This window comes from Sinocyclocheilus anshuiensis, unplaced genomic scaffold (genome assembly GCF_001515605.1).
Source record: "Sinocyclocheilus anshuiensis isolate Anshui unplaced genomic scaffold, SAMN03320099.WGS_v1.1 scaffold1120, whole genome shotgun sequence".
Classification (NCBI taxonomy): Eukaryota; Metazoa; Chordata; class Actinopteri; order Cypriniformes; family Cyprinidae; genus Sinocyclocheilus; species Sinocyclocheilus anshuiensis.
In genome coordinates this window covers 134,032-134,341 of record NW_015551069.1, presented here as the reverse complement: position 1 = coordinate 134,341, position 310 = coordinate 134,032, and positions in this window count along the sequence as shown.

The window sequence follows — 310 nt, the reverse complement described above, 5'->3', positions numbered from 1 at the left end:
TATATATATATATATATATACACACACACACACACACACACACACACACACGTTTGAGGGAGTCTCCTGATTGTTTGATAGAAAGGTAACCAGTACAGATGGTAATGCCATGATGTTCTTTTAAGTACATATAGTTTATTTATCATTATATCATATACCATTTAAATTTGTCTACACCGGACGCGAGTGGCGCGGCGCGACAAAATACTATAGAACTCATTATAATCACCGATGCTGTCTACACCATAGATATAGCCTATATACATATCTATGGTCTACACTGGATGCGGCGCGGCACGACACGACAAAT